This window comes from Macaca thibetana, chromosome 8, assembly GCF_024542745.1.
Source record: "Macaca thibetana thibetana isolate TM-01 chromosome 8, ASM2454274v1, whole genome shotgun sequence".
NCBI classification, from domain to species: Eukaryota; Metazoa; Chordata; class Mammalia; order Primates; family Cercopithecidae; genus Macaca; species Macaca thibetana.
In genome coordinates, this window is record NC_065585.1 from 11,584,385 (window position 1) to 11,606,767 (window position 22,383).

Below are 22,383 nucleotides of genomic sequence, written 5' to 3' on the forward strand. Positions count from 1 at the left end.
GCACAATCTCAGCTCACTGCAACCTCTGCCTCCCGGGTTCAAGCGATTCTCCTGCCTCAGCCTCCTGAGCTCATTACAACCTCCACCTTCTGGGTTCAAGTGATTTTCCTGCCTCAGCCTCCTGAGTAGCTGGGATTACAGGCATGCCCCACCACACCCGGCTAAGTTTTGTATTTTTAGTAGAGACGGAGTTTCACCATGTTGGTCAGGCTCGTCTCAAACTCCTGACCTCGTAATCCACCTGCCTCGGCCTCCCAAAGTGCTGGGATTACAGGTGTGAGTCAGACCCTGGCCTCTTTATTTTACAGCTGAGAAGACAGCTCAGACGGGGCCTAGCTGGTGCGACGGCTCAGCCCATCATTAGGCAGAACCTGGATGGGAGGCCAGCCCGTGGGGCGATACTGCCAAGGCCTATATTACCTCTCAGTTCTCCTCTCATCTCGGGCTGCTCAGGATGCCCCAGAGAACATGCTCCTGTGCCCTCCTGCACTAGAACAGGCAGGAAGAGCAGCCTGGACCGTGGGTACCAGGTATCCTATGAGGACCCCATTGTGCCAGGCCTTGGTTGGCTAGATGATTTCCAGTGTGTTTACACTGCACAGTCTCCTCTCTCCCTTTAGACCTCCCTGTGAGCAAGCTTGTATTGTCTTTTGTGAATTCTGGCATCTGCCTTCCCTCTTTTTCTTCCTGAGGTTCTGCCCAGGAAATACCACATACTGGTCATTCTAGACCCATTCGCTGTCTAATCAGGCTTTGAGCTCACTAGTGCCATCAGTGTTTTACAGCTGAGAAGGCAGGCTCGCTGAAGTTGGCCATTGCCTGAAGGTCCCCCAGGTTGGGAGGGTCAAGTTGGGGGGTTGTCACGTACCCCTTTCCACTATGTCACAATGTTTCCTTCTAACACACGCATGCACATCGTAAAAGGCTCGAGACCCAGTGTATCTGGTCTCCCTGCCTGCATTAATAGCACCGCTGCCAACCTCCCTCCCACTTCCCTCCACTTAGTTTTATCATCTAAGAGGCCAAAAGAACAAAATGTCCCCCCTCCACCACACCATATTTCAAAGGGCTATAAATAGGACAGTTAGTGGTGGCACTCTGGGTCACATTTGCCAGGGACAGACTTTATATGATGTCAGCCATGTCCTTGGGTCCAAGGTTTCCATGGCTAATAGTTTTCATTCTCCCTTCTCTTCCTTCCTGTTTTCGTGCCTTCTTTTTCTCTCTCCCTTCTTTTTTTTCTTCATCCTAAAAATCTTGTTCAAAAGTACATAGCTATGCAGCCTTCCTTAGCTGAGGTTGTATACAAGGCAAACAGGTCCCTGTTTCACAATTCCTCCCAGATCCGAGAAAGGAACGCAACTCTGAGCAGACAGAATAATACATTCTGGCCTAGAGGACAGCTGTACAGCCTGCCAGCATCTCACTCCTCTGAAAGCAAATTCAGTCCACCCAAGAGCAAGGCCAAGGGGCTGTCTCCTGTCCAGGAGGCCCAGGCCAGGGGGAGAAGACAGGCTCTGGAGTCACCAGGCCCGCTGTTGATCAGTGGTAAGATCTGGGGCAAGTGACTTCCACATCCGAGCTTAGTGTCACCCCTTGTGCTCTGGGGGTGACACCAACTCATCTTCCTGGGTGAGAGTTGAGATTTTAAAAAAAAACAGGCCAGGCGTAGTGGCTCACACCTGTAATCCCAGCACTTTGGGAGGCTGTGACTGGCAGATCACGAGGTCAGGAGATCGAGACCATCCTGGCCAACATGGTGAAACCCCACCTCTACTAAAAATACAAAAATATGACTGAATATGGTGGTGTGTGCCTGTAATTCCAGGTGCTCAGGTGGCTGAGGCATGAGAATCGCTTGAATCCAGGAGGCGGAGGTTGCAGTGAGCCGAGATCGTGCCACTGCACTCCGCCCTGGCGACAGAGCAAGACTCCAACTCAAAAAAAAAAAAAGAAAGAAAGAAAGAAAAAGAAAAAGAAAAGAAAAGAAAAAAAACCCCAAGTAGATGGCTGGACCAGCACTTGGGAGGAAAGTAGGTATTCAGTTAAAGTTTCTCCAATCTGAATCAGACTGGCAGTAGCAGGTGTGGAGAGGAGGAGGAGGTGGTGGCCCAGGAGAACGCACCCTCGCTCACTCATGCTGACCTGGTCATGGGCAGTCAGTGCGGTCCTAGCCTTCTTGACATCCTCAGCCCCTTTGGAAAGGGGCCATCTCCTTTGATTCATAGTTCTCACTCTCCAGCCTTCAGCCCCTCATCTGCCTACACCCCTACATCCCACTGTCGAGTGTAGAATTTTAGAACGCCGTTGTCAGAGGGTCACTGGAATGGATCCACCCCCACTGCTGCAGTGTAAACGTGGTTCATTCATGTCATCTGCTGCAAGGGAGCATGGGATTGGGGCAGCCAGAGAGCAGCAGATGGTCATGTGCATTCAGGTGTCTTCCAGAGTAGCCTGGTGACTTTGGGCAGGTGATTGCAGATTCTGGAAAATGGGTCTAGAATTTGACTCATGCTCAGGTTGCAAAATTAAATTTTGGAATAGTGCCTGGCACATAGTAGGAGCTCAACAAGGAGGAGCACTCCTATTCCCTAAAGACAGAAACCCTCCACCTTTGATGAGAATCAGAAGCCGCTGTACAGACCTGATTGGGTGGATCTTGTTGACGGGCCCCAGTTTCAGAGGCTCAGTGCATGGAGTCTGCAGAAGCAATAAGGCCCCAGATACCTCCCTGTACTCTTCTCCCGTGTGTCTCTTGCTCCTGGCCCCCTTAGCACCCTGCTCACTGGATCCTTCTGGACCCTCACTGTGGGGCCTCTTAGATTTCCCCAACCTATGTTGCAAACTTTGTTCTAGGAACCTGGTGTCCAGGCTGTTGGCCATCTCTAATTTAGTCCTAAGATAGATCCCCGAAGATGGCACAGGTTGCCTGTGGACCTTTTCACTGCATGATCCTAATCACAGCTGATGTTTTCTGAGTGTTCCATGCTTTACTAAGTGCCTCAAATGATGATAACAGAAAGGATACTCGCTACCACTTCTCAACAAGCATACCAGGCACTGTTCTGTGCTCCTGTGTAATTTTCTAATTCATTCTCGTAACCTCATAACCCTATGAGGTCGGGGACTTCTATTATCCCCATCACCAAAAGAGTAGACACAGGTACTGAGTGATGAGATAACTTGTCCAAGACCCTGGTCAGTCGATGGCATAGCCATTGGCCGAGTCATTATTGTGTTTGTCCCTTTCGAACAGCAGGCAAAGTGAACCGCTCTTCCTCATCTGTCTTCTTCATGACCATCATCATCAGCATTTCCACATTACAGATGAGGAAACTGAGGCTTCCAGAGGCACACAGGCAAGGCTGGCGAAACAGGAGCTGGGATCTAGGGGTTTGGATGCTGGGGTACAGGAACTCACCCTGGGGTTGAAGGTGGAGAGAGCCAGAAGTTGGTTGTCTCAGTTCTGCTCACGTTCTGGCCCCACTGAATCTGCTCACAGCCCATGTGGTGCTAAGAGCTGTTAACAGCAGAGCAGAGTGGAGCAGGGAGGGCTTCTTATGCAAACAGGGGGGTCATGAACTGGTGCGCGCAGGGGGTTGGATAGTGTATGCTTCAAGGTCATGTCAATCCTGGTGCCGTCTCTGCATTTGAACTCAATATCCCTTTGAGCACAAAGGGATATTGTGTTCAAGACAGACCTGGCTTTGAGTCTCATCTCTGCCAATTTCTAGCTGTGTGGCCCTGGGCAAATTATACTCTTTCAGAATCTTAATTTCCACATCTGTGAAATGGGGGTAAAACTACCAGCCCCAGAGGACTGCTGTGAAGCTTGAATGAAATCATGCACATGAGATGCTTTGCATGCTATTGGCCTCATTGTCCGTATTCAACCCATGGTTGCTATTGTTGATGATAATAGCTCTTCCAGCAAAGCAGCCAGACCTCAGTGGTTAGCCTTCAAATTCAGAAAGGCACTTCATTATGAGGGATCCCGTGTGTTCAGCCCCTTTCCGAGAGAGAGGTTAAAAGTGAGAACAGCTTTCCCAGTCTAACAAGTGCATGCGCTTCCTGCCCAAACTTCTTCTCATTCTTACTTTCAGATCAGCCGAGTTGGCCTCCGGAGTCCCTGGGTCTCCACAGAGGGAGGTGCCACCGCACCCAAAGGGGACCCACCCTTTGAGCTTCCCTGCTCAGTTTGCTCACACGCTGGCATGAGCCATGTCATTCCTGGTTCACACACCCAGAATTTCTACCCGGAAACCTGGTTATCATTATGCAGCCCAGCCAACAGCTCTGCTGAGGGCCTTCCAGCACTCACACCAGATGTTTCTAGGTCCTCTCACCATTCCTCACTCAGCTTCTGTGTCTGCTCTTGCACTTTTCTACTTCCGGGACAACTGTCCCGTTTGCGAACTGATCTGGCTAAACTGTCTCCGTCTTGATTTCATTCTCCGTCAGTGTCATGTCCTGGGTGGGAATCTAGATTAAGAAACCACTTACTTGCACATCCATGAGCCTGCCCAGGACACAGAGTGGTCCCGAACACAGAGCCTGCCCTGGACACACAGGCTGATGGACCTGTATTCTCTCTCCCCGTGCAGTGGCCTTTTCTAGGGCAGAGCCCAAAGTGTACTGTTGTCCCCAGCAGGGCAGAACACAGTGCTTGGCACAGCCCAGGCCAAGGCTCAGTAAATGCTGATGGGAAGTGAACTGTGTTAGTCCCAGACTTTACACTACAGTAGAGTTAGGAATTAGTTAATCATTCAGGCTCCAACCTTTATCAGTCTTATGACCTTCAGCAAGTTACTTAATCTCCTCAAGCCTCCATTTACTCACCTTCAAAATGATGAAAATCATAGTACACACATCCAAGGACCATTGTGAAGATTAACTGAGCTTTTGAGTATAAAGGGCTTAGTTTAGCAAATGCGCATAAGTACTTAAAAAATGTTATCTGTTATGCTAGTTTAAGTGTTATCTGTTATTGCTACTACTAGTATCAAAGTGATTTCATGTTGTTTTGTATTCACTTACTTCTTAGCAGAGCCTTGCAAAGTAGTTGAAGCAGAGACAGTTCGATTTTACCAATGAGTAAAGTAAAACTCAGAGAAAGGCTTTCTTTTTCTTTCCTTTCCTTCCTCCCTCCCTCCGTCCCTCCCTCCCTTCCTTCCTTCCCTCCTTCCTTCCTTCCTTCTGTCTGTCTCACTCTGTCACCAGGCTGGAGTGCAGTGGCGGGATCTTAGCTCACTGCAACCTCCGCCTCCCAGGTTCAAGTGACTCTCCTGCCTCAGCCTCCTGAGTAACTGGGACTACAGGTGCAGGCCATCACACCTAGCTAATTTTTGTTTTTTAGTAGAGAGGGGGTTTCACCATGTTGGCCAGGATGGTCTTGATCTCTTCACCTCGTGATCCACCTGCCTCGGCCTCCCAAAGTGTTTTGATTACAGGCGTTAGTCATCGAAAGGCTGTTTTTCTAAAATTGCACAGCTTGACTTGACCAGTCTCCCCCTGGGGGCACACCTAAAAGCAGGCCACACTGTTTTGCATGTCATGCCCATAGGCCTCAGAAAAGATCCCTATAATTTAAAAATGCAGCAATAGTATTCAGCCAGACCCAGTGGTAACAGTTATCCAGATGATTGTTTGCATGGAGAGGAAAAGCTATGATTTATTAAGCAAACTGGGCCTGCTCCTCCAGGAGTGATATCCAGCGTTACTTCTAGTTTGCTGCTCTGCTCCAAGAAGACACAAAATTGGAGAACACACTCTCTTGTGAGAGTTATTGTATTATATTGTAGAGTAGAAAGGAGCCTCTGGTGGCATGAGGGGGCTGTGGATGGTGGAAGTACGAATATGGGCCAAGAAATAATGATTTATGGGTTCAGAACAGGAGGAATGAGAACATAACCATGATTTGTTGGAGTGGAATTTGTCCTAATCTGTGCTGTAGCTGGAGAAGGTAGACATTTTTCTTGCTTCCAGGTCTCTTGGTTTAAGCCCAGCAGTTCCCTGCTTAGCTCCTAGATTGGTGCTAGTGGCTACCAGTTGGATGGATGGAAATGAAAGGGATGAATGGGCTGGAATAGGATGATAGTAGTTTGCCTGGTATCGGGAAGAACACTGAACCCTGGGTCTAAGGCCCTCTGCCCACTGTCCAGCTGCACAGCTCTCAAGCTATGTCATGGAGGAGCCACTTCTCTGGGCCTTGGTTTCCTCCTTTGTGGTCTTGGAGAGTCACACGAGCTTTTCTGAACCTCTCCAGAAATGGGGACACTTTCTGATTTGTCTTTCTTGTATGGCTCGTGTGTATGAACATGCTTCACAGATGTTTCAGCGGTAAGAGTTTAGCTGTTGCTCCTAATTGGAAGCAATCTTGGAAGGGTGGGGAAATAGGGACTCAATATAGAAAGAGGCATGACAGCAGAGCATGAGTGAGAAGAGAACTGGGACATGGCTTTCAGAAAAGATTTCCAAGGCTCCTGTTAAAACCAAAAGGCAAGCAAACTCTGAGGAGCTGTCAGGCTGTTCCTGGGATCTGGGGCAGAAAGACAGTGGAATAAGTGCCTTGCCTCTGCATTTAACACCCTAGTCCTATATTAGAGAAGCTGAAAAACTGAGGCTGCGGAAGGTGAGTCCCCCATGGGATGCAGTTCTAGTTTTGGTTTGTTTTTGCCTTTTTTTTTTTTTTTTTTTGAGATGGAGTTTCACTCTTGTTGCCCAGGCTGAAGTGCAGTGGCAGGATCTCGGCTCACCACAACCTCTGCCTCCCGGGTTCAAGTGATTCTCCTGCCTCAGCCTCCTGAGTAGCTGGGATTACAGGCATACACCACCACGCCCAACTAATTTTGTATTTTTAGTAGAGACGGGGTTTCTCCATGTTGGTCAGGTTGGTCTCGAACTCCCAACCTCAGGTGATTTGCCCACCTCGGCCTCCCAAAGTGTTGGGATTACAGGCGTGAGCCACCGTGCCCAGCGAGTTCTAGTTTTTAAGATAAGCCTCCAGGTCGCAAACTTGTCCGTTGGAATTTGGAATCCAATGCAATTGCCAACTTATTTTTTTCAAAGCCAACCTAAGACCGATGGAAGATTTGGTTCAGGATGTTATGCATGGCTTCAAGTAGAGTCTTAGGCTTTAATTGAAGATCACAGTTGGCCACAGGTGCCAGGCTGTGGAGTCAGAGGCTTCATTCAGAGCAGGGCTCCATGTTTAATCTGATTCTTGCATTACCCCCTTATATCTTACGGCGTAGAACAGTTACAGTGTATATCCTGACATAGGCATATATACATGCAGATTTTTATATTACAAGGATTCTCGACTATTTAGTAAGATGTAACATACAGAAGGCCCAGACTCAGTAATGAGCTTCTGCGGACTTATAAATCAGCCACACCCTGCTGGATTATCTGAGATTGATCTGCCTGTTCACCCATTTATTCATGGATTCACTGGTCATTATTAGTGCCTCCTACACCCATAGGATAGCCAGTGGGGGTGAGAGTGGGGAAACCTAGTGTCAAGTAAAATAACAGCTCCCCTTCCCCACCTCTGACGGCTCGGTCTAGTGAGAGCAACCAATGGTGGGATTGAGGTGATGCCTGGTGCTTAGTAAATTCTTGCTAAATGGAAGAATGAAGGCTGGGCGTGGTGGCTCATGCCTGTAATCCCAGCACTTTGGGAGGCTGAGGCAGGTGGATCATGAGATCCGGAGGTCAAGACCACGGTAAAACCCCGTCTCTACTAAAAATACAAAAAATTAGCCTGGCGTGGTAGCGGGCGCCTGTAGTCCCAGCTATTTGGGAGGCTGAGGCAGGAGAATGGCATGAACCCGGGAGGCAGAGGTTGCAGTGAGCTGAGATTGCACCACTGCACTCCAGCCTGGGTGACAGAGTGAGACTGCATCTCAAAAAAAAAAAAAAGGAATGAATGAAGAAACACAAGAATGAAGCCATGGGTACTGGAAGGGGGTGTGGCCAAGAAAACATCTTAAAAGTGTGATACCTATATTGTTTTGGTCACTCTCTCCTTCAAGAAATAGGAATAGACTTTCTCCCACATGCCAAGTGGTGTGCCGGGTGGCAAGGACACAGTGGTATGTGGGGCAGACATGCCCTTGCCCTTATGGAGTTAACATGTTGGTGATAATGCTTTGTTGCAATGCAAGGAACACTGAAAATATAGAGGGGCTATGCCCAGCCTCGTCCCCAGAGTCAGCGAAGATCTCTCTGGGAAGTGATGTTTACACTGAAATCTGAAGGGTGAGTAGAAAGTACAGAGGGAATGGGGAAGGTGTAAGCCAGTGATGCAAGGGAGGGAGGCCTGAGTTACAATTTACAAGGATCCCCCTGGCTGCTGCCAAGAGCGGGAGTTGGCATTAGAGGCGATGGCTATTTTAAGACTGGCTAGGAGGCTGTGGCAGTGATCTTCGTGCCTTAATTCTCATTTCTGAAAAGAAAGAGTTTCGTTCCTGTAGCTTTCCCAGACCCTGACCCCTAACTGTGCTGACTCTGGTCACGTTCGTGTATCTTCTATGTAACATCCTGCCCCCATCAGCAGGTGCCAAATAGAATCTGTTTATAGTCAACACCACACATGGTTGGTTTCCAGAGCCAGGCAAATTCCTTTAGACAACTCTGGGCTTAGACAGTCACTAAATGCTGTTGTTTCTCCCTCTAAAAGAGCTCTTGAATCTCCCACTCCTCCTTTTGCCCAGGGCCCTGCCTTCTGGCCCTCATTATCTCTTCAAAATCACCAACTCGACAGGGACTGAACTTTCTTCCTAACACACATGTTTATCCTCATGTGTCGCCATTGCCAGGGGTGTAAAGATACCTCAGTAGTTGTATCAGTCAGCTTTCTCTGTATAACAAACAGCCCCAAACCCCAGTGCCTAAAAATAGCAGACATTTATGATTTCTGTGGGTTGATGATCTGGTCTGCGCAGTGTGTGTTAGGCTGATTGCCTGTGCTGGCCCATCTACACATCTGGAGGCTGAGCTGGGGTGCCTCAGCCTCTCTCCACACATTGTTATCCTCCGGGGGCTACCTCAGGCTTGCCAATGTGACAGCAGAATGATTTCCAGCAGCAGCTGGGCATGGCGTGACTAATGCCCAGGAACTTGAGACCAACCATGGCAACACAGCAAGACCCTACAAAAAATAAAAATAATTAGCCTGGTGTGGTAGCATGAGACTGTAGTTCCAGCTACTCAGGAGGCTTAGAGGGAGGATCACTTGAGCCTGGGAGGTCAAGGCTGCAGTGGATGGTTGTCATGCCACGGCCCCTCCAGCCTGGGCAACTGAGTGAGATCCATCTCCCCCACTCCCAAAAAAAAAAAAAAAAGAATGATTCCCAGCAGCAAGAGAGAGGAACTTTTAGACATAAGCACTTTTAAAGTCTTTATTGGTGTCACCTTTGCTATTGTGCCATTGGCTGAAGCAAGTCTCGTGGCCAAACTTTGATTCCCCTTCATGCTGGGGGGCGGGGGGGCAAAGCCACACTGCAGAGTGTGCATGCAGGTGGCCTGAACAAATTGGGGCCATTTCTACAGCAACGGTTATGAGGGAGACTTTACAACCAGACTGAATGGGGATGTTTTCTGTGTGGTCTGTTCCCTGCCACGTACTGCTTTTGTCCTACTGAACAGGTTTACTCGTCAGGTCTCAAAGCCTCAGCTGCCCCTCCTTAAAATGGGAATCATCCTTGGGACCACCTCAGTGATTTCATGAGAGGGTCTAAAGAGAAAACTGAGTGTCTGCACGTCTCTCAGTGCTTGGGGCCCAGTAAGAGTTGAGGGTTTCTGTGCTATTCTTAGTGTCAGATGAAGTCTTCTTTTTCTTTCTTTCTTTTTTTTTTTTTGAGACAGAGTTTCGCTGTCACCCAGGCTGGAGTACAGTGGTGTGATCTCAGCTCACTGCAACCTCATCTCTCAGGTTCAAGCAATTCTCCTGCCTCTGACTCCTGAGTCTCTGGGACTATAGGCACGCGCCATGTGCCACCACACCTGGCTAATTTTTGTATTTTTAGTAGAGACAAGGTTTCACCATGTTGGCCAGGCTGGTTTCGAACTCCTGACCTCAAGTGATCCACCTGCCTTGGCCTCCCAAAGTGCTGGGATTACAGGCATGAGCCACCACGCCCAGCCAGATGAAGTCTTCAGAAGCCCTTTCCTACCTGGCCTCAGGTGGATTTATCCTAACCCCGATGTCACACTTTCACATTCGTATCTTACATATTTATTTTTCCTTTCCCCATGTTTTGTGTTTTTACTAAACAGCACCTCACTAGTGCTTCGTTCAGGGAGCAGCTAAAAATATCATCTCCTCTTCAAATTCTTCTTCCAGACGGAGTTAGTCATTTGTCCTTTTTTTGTTTTTTTTTTTTTTTTTTTTTTGATGGAGTCTCTCTCTGTCTCCCTGACTGGAGTGCAGTGGTGTGATCTCAGTTCACTGTAACCTCCACCTCCCAGGTTCAAGTGATTCTCCTGCCTCAGCCTCCCAAGTAGCTGGGACTACAGGCGTGTGCCGCCATGCCCAGCTAATTTTTGTATTTTTAGTAGAGATGAGGTTTCACCACGTTGGCCAGGCTGGTCACGAACTCCTGACTTCAAGTGATCTGCCCGCCTTGGTCTCCCAAAGTGCTGAGATTACAGGTGCCCAAGCCTGTATTACATTTTCCTGAGTTGTTTGTGTATTTTTCTGTTTTCTCCCGGTCTGAACTCCCTGAGGAGAGGAGTTGTGAGTTACTCACCTTCCTGTCCTGGTGTGTGGCTCTTTGCCTGGAACAGAATAGGTGTTTGTTTAACAGATAGTGCTATATAAATAATTGGATGAGTGAATGGATTAAGTGAGTGAATCTCTTTTCATTATCTTGAGTCATCCTAAAAAGGCAGAGGATGGACTAAATGCCAAAACTGACCTAAACTTTTCTCCTCTTCCCCTCCAGCCGGTACCATTTTCAGATTTCATCTTCCTGAACTGGAAATGCGAATGAGAGGAAATTAACATCCCCAAGAGCTGCAGTGAGCAAACGCATTGAGCTTGGGTCAGGACAGTTCCATTTGGGGACCAGAGATGGACGGTCACTCAGCCTGTGGAGGTAAGTGACTAATCTGTCCGCAGCACAAGTGAGATGTGCTGCCTTTTCTGTTTTGTTTTGTTTTGTTTTCCATTGATTATGTTACATGGAGGATGTGGAAGATATTCTCCTATTTCTTGGTGTCTGAAACATGTCCTGCTTGTCCAGAAACGTGCCATTAAGAGGAATTCCCAGGCCCGGCGCGGTGGCTCAAGCCTGTAATCCCAGCACTTTGGGAGGCCGAGATGGGCGGATCACGAGGTCAGGAGATCGAGACCATCCTGGCTAACACGGTGAAACCCCGTCTCTACTAAAAAATACAAAAAACTAGCCGGGCGAGGTGGCGGGCGCCTGTAGTCCCAGCTACTCGGGAGGCTGAGGCCGGAGAATGGCGTGAACCCGGGAGGCGGAGCTTGCAGTGAGCCGAGATCCGGCCACTGCGCTCCAGCCTGGGCGGCAGAGCGAGACTCCGTCTCAAAAAAAAAAAAAAAAAAAAAAAGAGGAATTCCCATGGCAGGGGAAGGGGAATACAGTGTCCCTCAGGAGAAAGATGCAGATTGCTAGTATCTAGCAGCCTTTCTTTTTCTTAAATGGAGAGCTTTCTGAGCTCTCATGAACACTGGTGACTGTTAGAGTATCTAGCAGCCTTTCTTTTTCTTAAATGGAGAGCTTTCTGAGCTCTCATGAACACTGGTAAGTAAAAACCTGAATTCAGATCATCCTTTGATGACAAGTGCCTGTCATCCCGAAGAAGGCCTGACACGACACTCTGGTGTGTCCTAGAGCAAGTGTCAGCAAACTGTGGCCTACGGGACAAGCCTGGCCCAGCCTGCCTTTGTAAATAAAGCTTCGCTGGTGCCCCGCCACGCTCATTTGTTCAGGTGTCATGTACGGCTGTTTTCACACTGCGGCAGCCTGACTGAGTCATTACTATAGAGACTGTGTGGCTGCAAAGTCTGACGTATTTGTTCCCTGGTCCTTAACAGAAAAGGTGTTGCAACCTCTGTTCTATAGCTGAGCTGTCCACACAGAGCCACTCCATATGGGGATATGGAAATTTTAATTAAAATGAAATAATATGAAGAATTCAGGGCTCAGTCACATCACATTTCATGTGCTTAGTAGCCACATGTTGCTTATGGGTACCCATGGACAGTGCAGATAGAAGACATTTTTATCAGTGCAGAGTTAGCTTGGGAAAAATTGAGATCACCCGGGATGTGTCACTTCATTCTGCTGGTCTCTAACCCAGCTTGGGCATAATTGCAATCATTGCAGAAGAAGAAGGAAGGCTGATGTCTGTGAGTGTGTATAGCTGTTTTCTATATGATTACTGGCAAGGGCCTCTCTCTCTCTCGTGTGCACTCTCTCACTCTCTCTAGTATAAGAATGGAGTAGCTTTTAACATTTCTTTGGGAGCCATCTTGTGGTGTCTGTTTGTGACTCCATGTAAAACAAATCCACTTGGGCCTTGGGGTTTATTCGTTTTATTTATACAAGTAGATATGGATGTGAGCTTGAGCCCTTCTGGGGTCCCAGGTAGGTCAGGGGCCATGTGGGGCCTCCTCTAAAGGGGAAGAAGCAATGGCTTCCACGTTCCCAAGGGGTAAATATATGGTCAAGAGCGATAAGAAACAAGGAGAGGAAGAAAATGAGCAGAAAATGTGGCATGTGTGAGTCTTAGAAGAATGAGGAAGAATGGAGACAAAAGACAATATGGTTCCTGGTTATGGTCATAGGTTTACTTTGAGAGAACATGTTGAACAAAGTAATGATGCTTGGGAATATACCACCTCTCAGAATTGTGCTGAACACAGACAGTTCTATATGATAGACAGGTGGGGGAGAGCCTTGAACCTGGAGCTAGCTCACCATCTTAGATGGGACAAGATTGGGAGCATAACAGGAGGTTCTGCTTGGTGCATAAACCAATGCAAGTGGGAATAACAAGGGCTGATCATTGAGATGCACAGTTTGTATGGAAGGGACCCAAGAAAGAAGAGAGAAGAGACTCTAGATGGCCAACAGGTCTGGGCAAAGGCCCTACGTTTGGCATTTAGAAGTTGGGCTTTCTTACCTTTGGGTTACCCAAGCACAAGCAAGAACAAAGCAGAGACTCCATTGATGAGAAAAGATCCAATTGATATGTATTCTGCACATCTAGGTTTGAAAATGGCCCCCTGCCTCTTTGTTTTGGTTGGTCTTCAAGCACCTCACCATTACAGAGGAGTGCTGTATGCGTTTTAAGCAGGCATTTCTATAGCAAACCTTCAAACCATGGAGTTTAATGCAGATACGAAGTAATTATAAGTAATACAAATAATAGTATTAATTTTTTAGTTATTTCTTAGAATCAAGCATATCAAGAATGATGATGATGGTGATGATGTTAACAGTGATAATATTTTTTATCCATTTCTAGCTTATTATGTGCCAAGTGCACTGTTCTACTAATAATTATTATCATTATTACTAATAATAATTATTATAGCTTTAAATTATTGGGCACATACAATGTACTAAGTAATATATTGATTTTTTTCTCAATCTCGTGAAACCAGAGCATTCATTTCCATTTGTAATTTTTTTCAATTGTTTTATTTTTATATGATTGCAAATGTATAGAAAAGTTATAAGAACAGCCAACAAATTCCTGGACTCCTTTTGTCCAGGTTTTCAAATGTTCGCATTTTATCATGTTCATTTTTTCTTTTTTCTCTACATTTTTTTCTGAAATCAGAAACTTGTATCTTAGAATACAACTTTCTAAGTCAGAAACTTAATGTTAATTTGACTATTATCTAACTTTCTGATTTCTCATTCAGATTTCACCAGTTGCCCCCGATAAATTCCTTTATGGCAAAAGAAAAGCCCGTTGGCATGTGTCTTTCTTGGAAAACTTTCTTAATCTCGTATTTCAGCACGTTAACCTTTTTGACAAGTTCAGGCCAGTTATTTGATAGAATGCGCTCAATTTTGGCTTTTCTGATGTTTCCTTGTGATTAGGTTGGCAGGACTAGCCCAGAGCTGATGTGTCCTTTTCAGTGCATTGTATCAGGAGGCACCAGTGTGGCTGTCTCCCATTACTGGTGATGTTAGCTTGGAGCTCTCAGTTAAGGTGGTGTCTTCCAGGTGTCTCCACTGCAAAGTTACTGTTTCACCTTTGCCATTAATAAGCATCTTACGGGGAGAAGTTCTGAGATTGTGTAGATATCTGATTAGTCCTCAGTCTATCAGTCATTAGTTTTAGCATCTTTTGATGATTCTTGCCTGAATAGATTTATTATTATCATAGTTGCCAAATGGTGATTTTTCTAATTTCACTGTTTCTTTTTCGTTTATTAGTTGGTTTCCTACTATAAAGAAGAAATTTTCTTCCTCTGTTCATCTTTTTTTTTTTTTTTTTTTTTTTTTTTTGAGACAGAGAAGTCACTCTCACCCAGGCTGGAGTGCAGTGGTGCAGTCTTGGTCCTTGCCCACTGCAACCTCTATCTCCCAGGTTCAAGCAGTTTTCCTGCCTCTGCCTCCTGAGTATCTGGGATTATGGGCATGCACCACCATGCCCAGCTAATTTTTGTACTTTTGGTAGAGATGGGGTTTCACCATGTTGGCCAGGCTGGTCTCTAGCTCTTGACCTCAAGTGATCTGCCTGCTTTGGCCTCCCAAAGTTCTGGGATTACAGGTGTAAGCCACCATGCCCAGCCCTTCCTTTCTTTATATCAGTGTGGACTCATGGATTTTAATTTTATTCAATAGGTTGCAGTCTTTTGTGATCATCAATTATTTTGATATTTACATTGCCCCAAATCTGTCCACTAGGGCCTGGCTCCTGTGTCTCTAACATTTCTCCATCATAATTTGAGCACTTGCTGCCTTGTTGTCACAGCAAGGTATTCTAGCCTCATCTTCTACTCTCCTCACCTCAGTGGTGGAATCAACATGGGAGCCTTGGTTCCTTTTCATGGGAAATGGTGTTTAGAAACCAAGATCTGGCCACTAGGTGTGCTTATTGTTCCTGGGGTAGCATTGCCTCTAGGCCCTCTGGGCAGACATAATTGGGGTGTGTGTGTGTGTGTGTGTGTGTGTGTGTGTGTGGTGTATCACACAGACAAGCACATTTCTATACATACATATGCACATCCACATGTACATCCACACATCATTCAGATCATTTTCAAATTGACCTATCTATCTATTAAAATCACCGTGAGTTCACACTAATGGTGCTAGGACATTCTGGAAATTCATGTCTATCTGAATGATGCTGAACAGTCATTCTACTTTCACTGTCAACGCTACCACCAGCTACATTTATTAAACCATGTTCAGGCCCAGTTTTAGACCCTTTCCCTCTCTGTTACTTCTGACATCAACTCAGTGGCCCAAGTACAGATGAGCAAACCAAGACTCTGAAAAGCTAATTAACTTGTGCAAAGTTATACAGCTGGTAAAGTGGCAAGCTTATAGGGAGCACCTGTTTGTCCCTCAGCTTTTGATCAAAGGGCCTAGGGAGAAACCTCTGTCTCAGGACAAAAACAAGAGCAGAAGACTGGGGTAGCATTTGTCCCTGCTGACAGCATTTGTCACAGTGCAGGCCAGCCAAACATGTGGACCATGTGTATGGTCTGCGTCTCTCAGATGGAGTCCTGTTAGAAGGTGTGTGTAGATGCACATGGTGGTGTGTGTTGCATGTGGGAGTGAGAGTTTCTGTGGGGGATGCAGGACTGTTGTCTTGTCCTTGTGAAGACATTGATCAGGTTGAGGATGTGATTACAGAACCGGGCCTCTCCGCAGAGGGAACATTTCTTCTCTTGCAGGGTGGTTTCTTGGGAGAGCTGCTTCAGTGTGGAAGCCTTAACTTAAACACGTTTTGGTCTCCAGCTCCCAGCAAAGATGCAGAATGTGCACCAGATAAATGCTGGTTTCAGGCAGGCATTGACAAACATTTCTGAGCTGCTTCTGTGCCAGGTACTGCTCTAATCAGACAAAGATCCTAGCTAGGGGTGAGAAAGAGGAAGAGATATACAGTAAAAAAAAAAAATATATATATATATATATGTGGTATGGGCAGGGGCAGGAGGTCCCAGGGCAGGGCACAGCATGTATGTGGTGGTCAAGGAGTGTCTCTTCCAGGAAATGTTTCTAGAACCAAGTCACATGGTAGACAGGAAAGAACAAATAGGGAGGTGAGAAGGAGAGCAGGGGCTGTTGATCAAAGGACATGCAAGGACTGATTCAGTCTTCTTCAGGGGACTGTGGCCTCCCCCCAGAGAACCAGGCCTGTTTTCCTTCTGTTCAGTGCCACATGGGGGGACACTCTCCCTGGGAGCTAAAGCATTTCCTCCAACAACAAAAAAATGTTATCAGCTGGCCCAGAGACCAACTGCAGGCCAGGGCACTCTGATTAGATAAGAGGACATCCTGTCTGTCATTCAATATTCTGATGGGCAGCAGCAAGGAGCTGTTGGAATTTCTGTTGCTGATAACCTTTAAGAGCAGCAGTGGTAGAAATGGGGGTTGTTTGGGGTGGGAGGGGAGAGGAGACTTGGGAGCACTCTGGAGTATCTGAAAGGCTGATGGGGAGAGAAGGATTAGCGGATGAATGTGTAGAGGGTGATTTTGAGGATGGATCTAAGTTGCATGAGTGAAGTGAAGAGGGAGGGAGGTTCTCATTCAGGCTGTTTTTCTTTTTTTCTTACTCATTCATTCATTTAGCAAATACTTACTGAGTGCCTTCCAGCTCACTGGCACTTGACTGAGCACTGGAGGTAAAACAATAAGATGAGAGCTACGTCCTCAAGATGTTAATAACTTATGTATTTCCTTATTTTATTTAGGTATTTATTTTGAGATAGAGTCTCACTCTGGCACCCAGGCTGGAGTACAGTTGTGCCATCACGACTCACTGCAGCCTTGACCTTCTAGGATCAAGCGATCCTCCTGCCTCTGCCTCCTGAGTTGCTGGAATAAGAGCGTGCGCCACCACGCCTGGCTAATTTTTTTATTTTTGGTAGAGATGATGTTTTGCTATGCTGCCCAGGCTGATCTGGAACTACTGGGCTCGAGCAATTCCCCAGCCTCAGCCTCCCAACGTGTTGGGATTTCATGTATGAGCCACCGTAACTGCCCGATGATAATAATTTAATGGGAGAAACAGATCAATTAATAAATCAGTGGTATGTTTAGGTGCAGTTCTGGTTCTTTGGTTCCTGAAGCTTATACAATTTGGGAGTTTTCTTTAAGGAAAAATAATACAAAGTTATGACGTTAAAATAAAATGCAAGTCCTAGATAAGTGGGGTGCAGCCCAGGGACTGGCACGTCAGCTTCCTGGACGTGCTCGTGCTCTGGTTCTTTGCCCGGTTTGCAAGCTGCAGTGTCAGTGAGTCCCTTCTGTTACCTGCTGCCTGCCGGATGAGCTGACCACAAGGGGAGCTGGCGGTGGGAATCCTGGTGCTCCATGGTACAGTGAACTTACTTGCCTTCTGGATCCTCTGAGTCCTTGTTCTTGGGCTCAGGGAATAGGGCTAAAGAACTTTGTTCTTCTTGTTTCTGCTGGGATTTTCGAAGGCACTTTCCTTGCAGTTCTGCAGGCTGACCTGTGATCCCATGTCAGGGACTGCATTCTCAGCAATCAGTTGAGCTCAGGAGTCCTGGGGCTGGTAGAGTGTTTGTGAGCACTTTCGCAGGGCTGACTGTGGCTCTTATGCCTTTCTAACAACCCCCCACACATAGATTCACCCCCACAGACTCCCTGGCAGCCAGCTGCTGTCATTTCTCTTTTTTACTGATGATGAAACCCAGGCACAGACTAGTTAAGTAACTTACAATCACACAGCTAAGTCGGAGGGCTGCGCTTTGAAGGCTTACAGGGTCTCCAGAGCCCAGTCCACTTGCTGCCTCCCCATCATCCTCACTGCCTAATGCTTTTAAGCAATATGCTGGAAATACCTGCAATGTCAAGATTAGGAGATGGGCTAAATCCAGTACAGCCGCAGAATGGAATAATACTCATTTGAGCCACACAACCAGCACAGTGGAATGCTCTGATTTCTGGTGTGAAGGTGGGGTATCTAATTACATATACACAGAGAAAGGAATACCAAGTGCTAACAGTGCTTGAATTCCCTCAGCCTTTTGCATCCTCTCCTGGACAGCTATAACAGACTCACTCACTCACACATGCATTCAATAGGTTTTATTTATTTATTATTTTTGAGATGGAGTCTTGCACTGTCTCCCAGGCTGGAGAGCAATGGTGTGATCTCAGCTTACTGCAACCTCCGCCTTCCAGTTCAAGCGATTCTCCCTGCCTCAGCCTCCCAAGTAGTTGGGATTACAGGCTTCCCCGCCACCACACCTGGCTAATTTTTATATTTGTAGTAGAGATGGGGTTTCACCATGTTGGCCAGGCCAGTCTTGAACTCCTGACCTCAGGATGCCCCCCACCTCGGCCTCCCGAAGTGATGGGGTTACAGACATGGGCCAGCATGCCCGGCCATTCAGTAACTTTTAATTCAATGCCTTTGACATGCTGAGTACTGGGGATACAGCAGCAAAAAACAAAAACATGGTTTCTGCTGTCATGGAACTTAGTCTGGCCTGCTGTTTGCTCTTTCTGCCTATACTTTCTCCCTCCAGCTTTCACTAGAGAGATCTTTTGGAAGCCCTCCATGGTTCCCCCGTGCCCTCAGATGCAGCCCCTCCCTGCCGCTATTGTCTCATGGGTAAAATGGACCAGAAGACGCACAGACCTTCCGGACATCAGAGTGTAGCTCTTCTCACTTGTTGGCTAGAGGCTTTGCAGTCACAACTCTCATCATTACCATCTTCTAGAAAGGTCAGGCACCGGACAGCTGAAACCATGGCAGCCAGCACCAGGAAGTGCCCTCCCTGGGCGCTCAAAGATCCAAGACAGCCGGGCCCTGTGTTTGTAGGAACAAGATTCCAGATGTCTCTGCTGCTTGCCAGCCTCGTGACCTTCATTCATGCAGGGCCTTGTTTTCTTGATTCAGTGGGGGCCAATCCCGGCCCCCAGGGGAGATGGATGCTGCAGGGATGTGCAAGCTGTAGAGGGTTCCAGAGAATGGGCCTGGCGTTCAGCAAGCCTGGCACCCCTCCCGGATGCTTTTCTCCAGCCCTTGGAGCTTGGGCGGTGTGGTGTTAGGATGATTATTGGGTTTCCTCCACAGTTCCTGGCTGATTGTTTTATAGCCCTTGTTACAGCCTTTTGTGATAATACTGGGTGTGGCAGGCCTCAGGACACAGGATCTCTCCAACGTTCTCCTGCCTTCCTTCCCCTGCCCTAACACAGGACTCTAATCTTTCCCTGCCTTTCTGATTGTGGGTCTTGAGATCCTCCCCAGAGAGGGTCCTGCCCTGTACCCTGGGAGAAGGAATGCTGACATCAGGAAGCTTCCATAAAACCCCAGAAGACTGGGTTGGAAGAGCTTCCAGATAGCCGAGCACTGGAGCTTCCTGGAGGGTAGCACACCCCTTCCCGCATACATCCCCCCACGCATCTCTCTATGTGTATCATTTGCACCAGTAAATATGTTTTCCTGAGTTCCAGGAAATTAATTCCAGCAAATTAATCGAGCCTGGAAAGGGGGTCTTAGGAACCCAATTTGAAGCCAGTTGGTCAAATTGCAGAAAACCAGACTTGAGACTTGTGTTTGGGGTAGGAGTTGGGGGGCAGTCTGGGGAACTGATCTCTCAACCTGTGGGATCTGACACTGTCTCCAGGTAGATGGTGTCGGAATTAAATTGGAGGACACCCAGCTGGTGTCCACTGCGTGGTGTGTGGGGAAGAATTCCTCTACGTGTGGGCACAGAAGGGTTCTGTGTTGACCGTTAGGGTTTGAGAGCAGAGGATAGGCAGGGTTTGAGAGATTTTACAAAACAGGTAGGAATAACACTTTCTGAGACTTGGTTTCCCCATCTGTAAAAAAAGGAAATACTAACAGTACCCACTTGGGAGAGTTCTGTGAGGACTAAATGACACGAGGACTCAAAAAGCTGGGTACGGTGTCTGGCCCATCGTGAAGGCTGAGTAATTGACAGGTGCATTTATCACTATGGTTCCTCGCTGAGCCCGTGATAAATGAGCCTGTGGCAGGACATGAGTGAGCTGCAAGAACAGGAGCCAGGCCTCCCACCTTGCTGGCTCAGAAGGCTGTCTGGCTGCAGCAGAGACACTCTTCCCAGAAAGAAGGGGCTTTCCATGGTGAACCACTGTGGCCAGGCCCAGAGGCCTTTACAATACTAATGTCCCAAGAAGAGAAGGGCCATCAGAAGGATGGAAATTTTCTATGTGCTTCTAGATTGATCCCTTCTCAAAAGACTAATTTTCTTCTAGTCATGCCCAGCTATAAGCATTTGGGCATTTACAGATAACCTTTGTTCCTGAAGGGCATCCGGGTATGTCCTTCCTCCTTTCAATACCCATGACCCTGTCTTATGAAGAAGGGCCCGTGTACCTGTGCGTTTCCCCTGCTGCACTGGGAGCCCCTTGAGCAGTGGTAGTCTATGCTTCATTCTTCATTGGATTCACAGAGCACCCTCTGGGCCAGGCATGCCTTTCCCTCACCAGCACCGAGACTGGTGCTCTGACGGCTGGTGTAGTGTGTCCATTTGTCTCAGCCACAAAGAGCCAGCCCAGGTGCTGGTTTGATAGACATGATGTCCAGCTAGCTGGCCATGCTACTGGCCTGGACACATGCCTGGGCCCCCGTGGGGATTACTTGTCTCTTCTTTAGCTCCTCCGACTTGCCTCCAGCCTTTGGAGAACTGGAAATGGGCGGACCCCGTGTCTGTAGGCTCCTGGTCCTTTCACTTTCCGGTCCACGCCTTATCTGCGTTCCATGCAGGCCAGAATACAGAACACCTGCTGTTTGCAGCTCTCTCTGCCTCCAATTAACTCATGCAAACACATCCTGTCAAAATACCCCACACCCTTTCTGATATGGATGGCACGGGGTAGAGGAGGAAGAAGACGCAAGTGAACCCAAAGCCAGCGAGTCTGAAATCCATTTGGCAAGCATTTGTGCTATGTCCTATATTCAGTGCCTGTGTGGGGAAGTCAGTTCACCGTTTTGCTCAATGGCAATGAAGAAATGGCATTCATGTAAACACTTTCTCACAGTCTCTAAAAATATCCTTTGTGCTGGAGGATTGGCTGTCAGAAAAAGAGGAAGAAGGGAAGGCCTTTGGGTCTGAGATGATTTGCTTATTCTGTTGGTTGAATAGGATGGAATTGGCTTTCTGCACTTTACAACCTCAACAGATGGTCAGTCATCTAACTGGAACCTCCTTGGAGGTGGGGCCTGTCTTTTTCCCCATTGAATCCACAGTACTTTGGTAAAGGAGAGGTCACTCAGGGAGTGTTCCGGAATTGCCCCCAACAGTTGTGCTATATGGTTGTATTGTGTTAATATTTCATCAAGAGTACTCATCTCTCCCTGTTGCTGCATATTTGCATATTAGTGTATGTCATCATCATTATCACAAACACCGCCGTGTCGCCTTTAGCATTTTCTGTCATTTGAGCTATGTCCTTGCAATAAGTTCTCAGGAGAGAGATACTGAAAATGCCTTGAAGGTTCTTGCCACCTATTACTCATTGTGACTTTGCTGTGAAATGAGGAGTGGAAGGGAGATGGGGGGAACAAGAGCTGGAAGGGGATCCCTATTGAGCCTGGGACAGGGACCAGTGCAAAGGCCAGGACACAGCCACGGTGGGATTGTTCGACGGGCATGTGGGTCTGCCTCCAGTGGAGCGCAGAGTGCAGGTCAGGGGGGAATGAGGAGCTGGGAGGGATGGACACAAGGATGAAAAGACAGGAAGTTCAGACAGAGGAACTCGCTCCTGATAGGAGAGAAAGCCCACTCTCATGCCTCTCATTTCTTGGGGGCTAATGTGCAGTGAGTCAGTGGGGAGCGGGGTGAGCTCTTAACATCTGTGTGTAGGCTGCTCTAGAGCCCATGCCTGCACTGGAGCCCATGAGTCACCTCAAGTCCATTTGAAAAATTAGAGTGTTGGTAATTCACAGGGGAAAAATAGCACAGACAAGGATCAAGAGATCCTGGCTGTCTGCAACACCTGCACGTCATTCTCTGTAGTCCCCAGGGTGCCACAGACTTAAGGAATTTTACACAACTCTGAGGTTTGGAATTCTATGGGTCTCCACGGAATTCAGACTGCCATTGGGCTGTGGGGAGTGGCGGGGGGGACTAGAAGACCCACATTCCGTGGAAATCCAGGGATTCCTGGAATTCCAGCATCCAGTAGAAATTCAGAGAAC

The 22,383-nt window shown here is 47.5% G+C and overlaps 1 protein-coding gene across 7 annotated transcripts in view; it reads left to right on the forward strand.

Annotated features, from left to right (window-relative positions):
- Positions 1-22,383, forward strand: part of ST3GAL1 (ST3 beta-galactoside alpha-2,3-sialyltransferase 1) — a 114,428-nt gene that overhangs the window by 14,080 nt on the left and 77,965 nt on the right. For all 7 annotated transcript variants that reach the window (XM_050802257.1, XM_050802253.1, XM_050802252.1 and 4 more), the window contains exon 2: positions 10,950-11,102. The gene's annotated coding sequence lies outside the window, so the exon portion shown is untranslated. The remainder of the gene's footprint in view (positions 1-10,949; positions 11,103-22,383) is intronic.